Genomic DNA, 10,461 nt, shown 5'->3' with positions numbered 1-10,461 from the left:
AAAATGTTATTATACTTTAAAATAAGTAAATAAATAAATAAATATGTCGAAAAGAATGGATACGAGCCTAGTAAGCCCCTACACTGTAGATCCTAAAATGAATACCCTTGTATACTATTTTAAATAATATATTTTTATAATTCTTAATTTTATTTTTGTTGTATGAATACTTTTTTGAAAAATATATATTCATTTTTTTACTAAATATATTTAAAAACATTATGTTAATATTTGCATTAAATATATAAATATTTATTATAAAGTTTTCTAAAATATATGAACAGAAATATTCTAAATTTCCTTTTTTTTTGCTTTTGGTTATAATTTAAATATATTTTTAAAAGGTTCTAGAAAAGGAAAAATTAACATAGGAAAAAATGAGCTATAAGCCAACTTAAGCCCACAGGCATGTTCAGCTTCAAGATAATAATAATCCTAGTTATCCTTCGTGGTTGTCTCAAAAAAAGTTATCCTTGGCGGACATCAAATTGGATTGATTGAGGTTGCTCGGATCGCCGGCTTGAGGGTATGAGGTCGTAGGTCCGACGCCCATGGGTTGGCACCGCCGACGTGAGAGGATGAGATTACATGGTTGACCCCCTGTGGGCACCATCTTTCATACGAATTATCTGTTTGTATTGTTCATTGACAGGTCGGACCTAACAGTCATATAGACGCACAGTGATATTTTATGAGATTTTGTATAATATAGGTTTTTTTTAAAAAAATGACACTCCAGCCCCGCCTAATCACTTACAGTCGGCCTCGCGCCTGCTGTCACGCCACGCGAGCGGCATATACAGCTGCAGATGAGAATTGAACCATATGTGCAAGTTGGGAGAAGTCTTGGCACCATTTTTTTGTATTTTCAACTTTCAGCATCAAACTGCACATGATGTGCAACTTCATGTACCACCCATGTATTTACCTCTTTTTGTATCTCTGTCTGTATTCAGAGTTTGGAGTTGAAATTTTGAGGGTTGTACACACTTATCTTGTTAACATCCACAATTGTTTTCAGAAATTTTTTATACTTCAAAATTTAAGTTTTGTGAGATTGGAACACCTAAGCCATGGGAGCACCACATATTCACCAAAAAACACACAGAAAATTAAAGACTAGGGGGCGCCGTGACCAATTTGTCTTATAAATGAGGGCCTTATTCTGGAATATTAGAGGTTTCGGTGCTAGGGGGCGCCGTGGCCAAATTAAAGACTTGGTTCGTTCGAATAATATTGATTTCGTGGGGCTGGTTGAAACTTTTAAGGAATCTTTTTCCCCTAATGAGCACTCTGCTATCGCGGGCATGGATAGATTTGATTGGCATGTGTTACCTTCTTCGGGTCACTCGGGTGGGATCTTGATTGGCTCTAATAAAGACATTTTTTATTTTGTTGCCTTTGATCATGGGGTCTTTTGGGCTAGCTCAGTAGTTTGTCACAAAGCCCTGGATATTTTGTGTGAGTTTATCGTGGTATATGGGCCGGCTGATCATTCTTTGTCTTCCTTATTTATTAACGAGCTTTCTGTGAAGATCGAATCTTGCAACCTACCGATAGTTATCGGTGGTGATTTCAACCTCCTTCAATGTCCTATTGATAAAAGTAATGATAATTTCTCTTGGCCTTTGTCTAATGCCTTTAATGACTTTATCAGCACCAACGCTATCCGTGAGCTTCCCCGGGTTGGAGCCCGCTTCACCTGGTCCAACCACCAGGCCAATCCTATTAGATCAGTTCTTGATGGAGTGTTCATGTGTCTCAGGTGGGATTCTCTTTTTCCTGGGCCTTCCTCGGCGCCAAGTGCATTGTTGGATCTGACCATACCCCTCTAATTCCTGACGATGGTACGAACAATCTTAGACCCCTGGCTAGATTCCAAGTTGACGCTTCTTGGATGCTTGTCGATGGTTTTATCGATATGTTGGCCTCGAAGATCTCCCTCCTTCTGTCCTCTAATGCTCGCTCCTTTGGTCCGTTGGACGACTGGCATTCGTGTTCCTACAACCTGCGGAAATTCCTTAGAGGCTGGTCTCGCAATCTTGCGGCGGAGGAGCGTCGCTCCAAAGATTTTCTTGAAGCCCAGATCATGGCTCTCGATCTGGCGGCTGATTTCCCTGGACTTTTCGATGGTGGGTGGTCAGTGCGGTATAACCTTGAGGCCGCCTTGGTGCAGTTGCAAGGCTGAGATTTACTGGCGCCAACGGGGCACGCTTAACTGGACTCTCAAAGGCGACTCCCCCACTACTTATTTCTTTGCCATCGCGAACGGTAGGAGGAGACGCTGTGGTATCAACAGCTTGATTATCAATGGTGTGCGTTCTTCGGACCAATCTATAATTTTGGCTCACGTAGTGGATTTCTTCTCTACGCTGCTAGGGGCTAAACCTCCTTCGGGCTTTTCTTTCTCTCCTTCCCTTTGGAGCCTTGGTCTGAAAATTTCGGGTGAAGAAAATGCTTCGCTGATGGTTCCCCTCTCTGATCAGGAAATATGGGATGTAGTCAACTCTGCTAACCCGAATGCCGCTTCCGGGCCGGACGGCTTCTCCATCCCTTTCTTTCAGAAATTTTGGCCTCAGTTAAGGCAGTTGGTTTGCAATGTTATCCAGGGGTTTTGTCTTGGTACTATCGATATTTCCCGTCTGAATTATGCTGTTATCTCCCTGATCCCAAAGGTTAAGGGTGCTGAAATGATTTCTCAATTCCGGCCTATTGCTTTGATAAATAACTTTGCCAAATTTTCTGCTAAGGGCTTTGCTAATCGCTTGTCCCCAGTTGCCCATAGAGTTATCAGCCCCTTCCAATCTGCTTTCATCAAAGGTCACTTCATCTTAGATGGCATCCTCTCTCTGCAAGAAATTGTGCACGACCTTCACTCTCGTAGCTCTAAAGAGATCATTCTTAAGTTAGACTTTGAGAAAGCTTACGACTCGGTTAGTTAGCCGTTTCTTAGGCAGGTCCTTCTCGCGAAAGGTTTCAATGGAGCTTATGTGCAACGTATCATGCAGTTGGTCTCGGGTGGCCATACTGCCATATCTGTGAATGGGCATATTAGTAACTTTTTTGCTAATGGCAGAGGCCTTCGTCAAGGGGATCCTGCATCTCCTGTTTTGTTTAATTTTGTGGCCGATGCCTTCTCTTGCATTCTCTCTAGGGCGGCCCAATTCGGTCATTATCCTTCCGGTGGTCTCCCATTTACTCCCGGATGGGGCCTTGCATTTGCAATACGTCGATGATACGATCATTATGGTTGAATTGGATGATGCTTGCATTGCCAACCTTAAGTTCACCTGTTATGCTTTGAGGCGGTCTCAGGCCTAAAGATTAACTTCTCCAAAAGTGAGGTCCTAGTTACTGGTGTTGATGATTCGGAAGCCTTGCGTGTGGCTAGGCTATTAAACTGCTCCTTGGGCTCCTTCCCTTTCAAGTATCTGGGCCTTCCAATCTCTCCTGTCATGCTTCATGCTAAGGACTTTGCTCCGGCAGTCTCTAAGGTGGGAAACAGGGTTCTTCCATGGCGCGGGAGATATAACACCAACGCTGGCAAAGTTGCTCTAATTAACTCATGTCTTTCATCCCTACCAATGTTCCTTATGGGTTTCTATCTTTTATCGGTTGGCGTCCATGCCGGTTTTGATAAACATAGGGGGGCTTTCTATTGGAATGCTGCGGATAACAAGCGGAAGTATAGGCTGCTTAAGTGGCAGCTTATATGTAGGCCTAAAAACCTTGGGGGGTTAGGCATTATTAATACGCTGGTCACAAATGTTTGTTAATTAAATGGTGGTGGAAAATCATGATCAGTGGGGCCGATTCTCTTTGGTTTTCTATTCTTAAGGACAAATACTTCCCTCATTCTAGTCCTTTGTTTGCCGCGGCAAGGCGCGGATCTCAATTCTGGAAGAACCTTGTCAAAGTCAGACCTATGTTCCTGGAACAAGTTAAGTTTATCGTGGGTAATGGAACCTCGGTTCGTTTCTCGCATGACTGGTGGTGTGGGGATTCCCCTCTGGCTGTTAGTTTCCCGGTTTTGTTTTTGTATTGTCCAAAGCCGGACATCTCCATCGTGGAGGTGGCGGCGAATAATTGGGATCTGGCTTTGCGCCGCTCCCTGTCTCCTGAAGAGTTGGAAGACTGGCAAAGTCTCTCTGCCCTCTTCCCTTTGCTCTCGGAGGCGCCGGATTCTGTTTTTTGGCCCCATTCAGCTTCTGGCAGGATTTCTGTTAAGTCGCTATATTCTAGGCTTATCGGTGGTGCCCCCTCGAATAGATTTTCTTGCGTCTGGAAATCCAAAGTCCCGCCTAAGATTAAAATTTTCCTTTGGCAAGCTTTTAGAGGTCGTCTTCCTGCGGCTGACCAAATTCGCAAACGTAATGTGTCGGGCTCGGAGTTCTGTCACCTTTGCGGTGCTTTGGAAAACACGGAACACATATTTTTTCACTGAGTGTTGGCTAAGCTGGTGTGGAGCTGTGTCAGGACTTGGCTCTAGGTTACTTGGAACCCCTCTTCCTTCTCTGAGCTTAGAAACCTTGCCAAAGTTTTGGTTGGGGTCACCAAGAGGGTTATCTGGGTCGGCTTGGGTGCCTTATGCTGGGCTTTATAGACTATTAGGAACAAATTTACTATTGAGCATATCTTTCCATCTAAAGCTGCTGAAGTTTTTTTCAAATCATGTATACTCTTGCAATAGTGAAGATTATTGACTAAAGATGAAGATTGGGATGCCCTGGAATTTCTCATCGCCAAAATTCGGGCTTCGGCGTCCCACATCTCCGGGCTGGATCCTGCCGTCTGATCTCGCTTGCTGCTGATTTGTCCTTCTGGTTGATGTCTTCCTTCCTCTTTCCGGCCTGCGCGCTGTGTATGGCAGGCTGCCATGTACCCCTTAAACCTTTGTTCGCCTGGTCCAGGTTTTCTTTGCGGTGGATTTTCGGTGTTTCGCCAACTGTTCGTGTTTGTGTTCGGGCTTGTGACGCTGCCGTGTGGCTTTATTTATAAAGTCGGGCTTAGGCCTTTTCTCTAAAAAAAATACACAGAAAATCATGATTCTCGTTTCATAAATAAATTTGGATTACTTACCATCCACGTGGTCGCAAAATCGTGATCGGAAGCTCATGAAAACGTACTCACCAACCTGCAGTCTCTCCATGCATGTAGGAAGAATTGATCAAACCGATGTACTCATTTTCGTTAGAAGTTAGGAGTGATCTAGTCCTGCATGCGCCTGCGCATCTAGGGAGTGTTTGGTTGCATGTACCACCTTTTGTCTCTTTGTATGTGTATCTCAGATGAATCTGGCTGAGGTAAAACATGCCAAAAACCATCATTTGCACATAGTTTGGTTGCTTGAATGTAGGTTGGTTGCATGGGGGATCAATATTGACTCGTTGTTTACTTGTCTGTGTTGCACTGGGCGCACAAACTACACGCTATTTGGTTGCAAACTGCATAAGATGTTATCATCACTTTCCACTAGTGGTGACCTTACCACACACGATCTGAACACAGTTTAAATCCTTTTTTTCTTTTTTTCTCCAATACGCCAAGCTTGCGTATCATTGCATTGATAGGTAGAAAGAGTACAGGTTTAGAGGACACCTAGCTCGTACACAACTAGGCGTGCCAGGGGTCCACGTGAGCAGAAGAAGTGGATGCTCAGCCCGGCTACAAAGGTTTACAACGTGTCGATTACAGCTTGGAGTCCTTTGGCACCGGCCAAGGCCCAGGTGCACACATCGTCCTGGATCGAAGCGAACAAGCGGCTAGCAGAGGGTTGCTGAAGGTCAAAGATGCAAGCGTTGCGATGTTTCCAAATGGCCCGGGTGACTAGTGGCACTAGGGACGCAAGGGCCTTCCAGAGTGATACTGGGATGGAGCCAGTAGCGTCACGCCACCAGTCGTAGAGGGTGAGGTCCTCATTGGAAGGGCTGACAGTGAGTTTTCACCAAGCAAGAGTGCGGTGCCAAATCTCCCTGGAGAAGACGTAGGCGGCCAGGAGGTGATGTATGCCCTCAAAGTCTTGGTTGCATAAGACGCGGCGGGGAGGGTAGGCTAATCCTCGCCTAGCAAGTCTTTCCGTCGTCCAGCAGCGGTCTTGCTTGGCGAGCCAGAGGCACTTTGACATTGGTCGGGGCCCAGCCCTTCCATGTCATCCTCCAGTCCATGTCCGCAATGGAACCATGGAAAAGGGCTAGGTAGCGGGATGAGGCCAAGTATGAGCCGCTAGCAGTCCATCGCCAGCATATGCGGTCGGGGTCGGAGGAGAGGGTGTCCTGGAGTAGACACCTCCAAAGATAGATATACTCAACAGTGGCCTTGACACCAAGTGCACCACGGATGTCCTGAATCCATGCCCGGTTAAGGAGTCCCTCCTGGACCAGGCGCTTATTGCGACGTCTTCGAGGAACCAAAGCTGTCAGGCTCGGTACAATCTCAGCAATCGACTTGCCATCCAGCCAATGATTAGTCCAGAATCTGTAGGTGAGTCTGTCTCCAATGGTCCAGGATGTGGAGGCACGAAAGATGTTGCGCACGTCAGCGTCGTCTGCCAGGTGTAGATGATGCCAGGGCTGCGTGGGGTCGGTGATACGAAGCCAGAGCCACCTAGCCTGGAGGGAGATGCCGGTGCGTTGAAGGTCACGTACCCCAAGGCTCCCAAGCTCAAGGGGGCGGCACACTTTTTGCCAGTTAACCAGACAGTTGCCAGAGAGGGCCTCCTTGCGTCCATGCCATAGGAAATCGCGAATTAGCCGGTTGACGAGCTTCAGGATGGATGGCGAGAGGGCCATGGCCAGTAGCGGGTGGACGGGCATGGCACTTAGGACATGTCGAACCAGGGCGAGACGCTCGCCGCGAGACAGTAGGCAAGCCTGCCAGGTGCCAAGGCGCTTGGCCATCTTCTCCACTAGGGGTAGCAACGCCGACATGGGAACCTTCCTGGTGGAGAGCGGAAGTCCAAGATATTGGATGGAGAAGTGTGTGGTCTGGCAAGTGAGCGTCACACCAGCATTGGTGGCTGACTCATCTGTGCAACAAATGGGTGTCGCGGAGCACTTCGCGAAGTTTGTCTTGAGGCCTGAGGCTTGACCGAACACCTTGAGTATGCCCTGCACGGCCCGGAGGTCATGCTCGTCAGGATGACAGAATAGGACGACGTCGTTCACAAATAACGAGATGCTGGGAATGGCGCGCCTGTTCATGAGGCGGTGGAGAATTCCACGACTAGTGGCGTGCTGGACCAGAGTGTTGAGCACATCGATGACCAGGACGAAAAGCATGGGCAAAATCGGGCCGCCTTGCCGAAGTCCGCTAGCATGATCAATGGGTGGTCCGGGAGTTCCATTGATGAGCACTCTCGTGCGGGAGGTTGAGAGGAGGATTGCCACCCAAGCGCACCATCTTCGCCCAAAGCCAAGGTGGCGAAGGACCTCGAAGAGGAAGGGCCAGGATACGGTGTCAAAAGCCCGGGCGATGTCGAGCTTGAGGAGGACTCACGGCGCCTTGAGGTTGTGGAGGAGGCGCGCTGTTTGCTGGACGAGCATGAAGTTGTCGTGCACGCCACGCCCGGCAATGAACGCGCTCTGATTGGCGGACACAATGTTGCCAAGACGGGGGGGCATCCTCAGGGAGAGCACCTTTGCGAATAGCTTGTCCAGGAGGTGTATCAGGCTGATGGGGCGGTAGTCGAAGAGGAAGGAGGCGTCAGCCTTCTTCGGGAGCAGGGTCAGAAGTGCTTCGTTGAGTTTGTGGAATCCACATCCATTCATCAAGTAGAGCTTGTGGAAGTGTGACGCCCCCGATTCAATCGTACACAAATCATGCACGCAAACGTGTACGATCAAGATCAGGGACTCACGGGAAGATATCACAACACAACTCTAAAACATAAATAAGTCATACAAGCATCATAATACAAGCCAGGGGCCTTGAGGGCTCGAATACAAGTGCTCGATCATAGACGAGTCAGCGGAAGCAACAATATCTGAGTACAGACATAAGTTAAACAAGTTTGCCTTAAGAAGGCTAGCACAAACTGGGATACAGATCGAAAGAGGCGCAGGCCTCCTGCCTGGGATCCTCCTAAACTACTCCAGGTCGTCGTTAGCGGCCTGCACGTAGTAGTAGGCACCTCCAGTGTAGTAGGAATCATCGTCGACGGTGGCGTCTGGCTCCAGGGCTCCAGCATCTGGTTGCGACAACCAGGTAGAAGGGAAAGGGGAAAAGAGGGAGAAAAGCAACCGTGAGTACTCATCCAAAGTACTCGCAAGCAAGGAGCTACACTACATATGCATGGGTATATGTGTAAAGGGCCATATCGGTGGACTGAACTGCAGAATGCCAGAATAAGAGGGGGATAGCTAATCCTGTCGAAGACTACGCTTCTGGCAGCCTCCGTCTTGCAGCATGTAGAAGAGAGTAGATTGAAGTCCCCCAAGTAGATCTCCAAGTAGCATCTCCAAGTAGCATCTCCAGTAGCATCGCAGTAGCATAATCCTACCCGGCGATCCTCCCCTCGTCGCCCTGTGGAAAAGCGATCACCGGGTTGTCTGTGGAACTTGGAAGGGTGTGTTTTATTAAGTATCCGGTTCTAGTTGTCATAAGGTCAAGGTACAACTCCAAGTCGTCCTGTTACCGAAGATCACGGCTATTCGAATAGATTAACTTCCCTGCAGGGGTGCACCACATAACCCAACACGCTCGATCCCATTTGGCCGGACACACTTTCCTGGGTCATGCCCGGCCTCGGAAGATCAACACGTCGCAGCCCCACCTAGGCACAACAGAGAGGTCAGCACGCCGGTCTAAATCCTATGCGCGCAGGGGTCTGGGCCCATCGCCCATTGCACACCTGCACGTTGCGTACGCGGCCGGTGAGCAGACCTAGCAACCTCCATTACAAAGGAAGTTGCGTTAACGCAGTCCAACCCGGCGCGCGCCACTCAGTCGCTGACGTCAAGAAGGCTTCGGCTGATACCACGACGCCGGGATACCCATAACTACTCCCGCGTAGATGGTTAGTGCGTATAGGCTCGTAGCCGACTCAGATCAAATACCAAGATCTCGTTAAGCGTGTTAAGTATCCGCGAACGCCGAACAGGGCCAGGCCCACCTGTCTCCTAGGTGGTCTCAACCTGCCCTGCCGCTCCGCCACAAAGTAACAGTCGGGGGCCGTCGGGAACCCAGGCCCACCTCTACCGGGATGGAGCCACCTGTCCTTTCAGCCCCCAACTCCGAACAGTATCACAGGTAATGTAACAGTGTAAAGTATATAGTATATGCCCGTGATCACCTCCCGAAGTGATCACAGCCCAGTAGTATAGCATGGCAGACGGACAAGAGTGTAGGGCCACTGATGGAACACTAGCATCCTATACTAAGCATTTAGGATTGTGGGTAAGGTATCAATGACTGTAGCAGCAATGACAGGCTATGCATCAGAATAGGATTAACGGAAAGCAGTAACATGCTACGCTACTCTAATGCAAGCAGTATAGAGAAGAGTAGGCGATATCTGGTGATCAAGGGGGGGGGCTTGCCTGGTTGCTCTGGCAAGAGAGAGGGGTCGTCAACTCCGTAGTCGAACTGGTCAGCAGCAGCGTCGGTCTCGTAGTCTACCGGAGAGAAGAGGGGGAAGAAATAATGAATACGGAGCAAACAAAGCACCACAAAATATATCAAGGCAATACGCGGTGTTCGGTGTGCCCTAACGCGGTAGTAGGTGATACCGGTGAAGGGGGGAAAACCCCCGGGAAAGTATTCCCGGTGTTTCGTGTTTTCGGGCAGAGGAGCCGGAGGGGGAAAGTTGCGGGTTCGATAGGTTAGGGGTGTGTGGCGGACGAACGGACCGCGTATCCGGATTCGTCTCGTCGCTCTGAGCAACTTTCACGTTGAAAATATTTTAATCCGAGTTACGGATTAAAAGATATGATTTTTTTTAAAGATTTTATTAATTTCTGGAATTTAATCAATTAATTATTTAATTCGAAAAATGGAATTATGACGTCAGCATGATGCCATGCTGACATCAGCAGTCAACAGGGTTGACTAGGTCAACCCTGACATGTGGGTCCCGTTCGTCATACTCTGTTAACTAATTATCTTAGTTAAGTTTAATTAATAGTAGTTAATTAGGTTAATTAGTCATTAGGTTTAATTATCAGGATTAATTAAATTAATTATTTACTTAATTAATTAATTAATTAATTAATTTTATTCATTATTATTTTTATTAATTATATTTATCTAAATTCCTTTCCCATTTCTTTTATTTTAAAAACGTCCTGGGGGTGGGGCCCCCATGTCATAGGCAGGGGGTGGACCGGTCAGCCCAGCTGACCGAGTCAATCAGGGCGGCGGGGGGGGGGGCCCTGGGCCCACCAGTCAGTGGCCCAGGCGGTGGCCCCGGGCGGCCACGTCGGCAGCCGGCGTTGGGGGCTCCGGTGGGCGTCCGCGGCGGAGGGG

The sequence above is a fragment of the Triticum aestivum genome, chromosome 4B, assembly GCF_018294505.1.
Source record: "Triticum aestivum cultivar Chinese Spring chromosome 4B, IWGSC CS RefSeq v2.1, whole genome shotgun sequence".
Taxonomy (NCBI): Eukaryota; Viridiplantae; Streptophyta; class Magnoliopsida; order Poales; family Poaceae; genus Triticum; species Triticum aestivum.
The sequence above is the reverse complement of the archived record's forward strand: the minus strand, read 5'-3'. Positions refer to the sequence as shown.